Source organism: Cicer arietinum, chromosome 6 (assembly GCF_000331145.2).
Source record: "Cicer arietinum cultivar CDC Frontier isolate Library 1 chromosome 6, Cicar.CDCFrontier_v2.0, whole genome shotgun sequence".
In the NCBI taxonomy this organism is placed as follows: Eukaryota; Viridiplantae; Streptophyta; class Magnoliopsida; order Fabales; family Fabaceae; genus Cicer; species Cicer arietinum.
In genome coordinates this window covers 15,888,487-15,889,157 of record NC_021165.2, presented here as the reverse complement: position 1 = coordinate 15,889,157, position 671 = coordinate 15,888,487, and positions in this window count along the sequence as shown.

Below are 671 nucleotides of genomic sequence, written 5' to 3'. Positions count from 1 at the left end.
TCCCTTTTATATGGTTGATCTTCTATTTTAGTTTCTAAAAATGTATAACTTTGTTATTTTGTCTTTCACTTAATTAAACATTTAAATTAACAAAATGTTAATTAATTTTATTTTTGGCATTATAATAATTAAAAATTGTTTAAACATTAAATTGTATCTTTTAAAAAATTTATTTTTATCTTTTAAATATTTTTATGATAGTAAATTATATATTTCAAAAATTATTTTGATGATTTGAAAATTAATCTAAAATTCTGATTCAAAGACCACAGTAATGTAGTCTTACATTTTTAAAGATTAAATTAGTGGTTTATTCAAAACTAAATTTTACTGTAAATACTAGTACAAACATTTGCGTGTGTGAAGAAATAATTATTCAACAAATAATTTCTTATAAAGTCGTTCATTTGATTATTTTAAAAAATTACTGTAGAGAAACTATTTTAAAACTAGGGTTGCACATAATATCTTTTTTTAGTTTATACTACTAACTTTTCCAAATATCGTTAACTTAGTAAGGACAACACTTATTTTTCTTAAGAAAAAAAGTATTAACTTAGTGGAGGCAAGAACCCTCGATGCACTATACTAAGAGTTGAGTCCATCCATCCGTGCAGTAAGTATTATAACTTTTGAAACTTTTAGAATCTTCCTAATCAACACATTCTTAG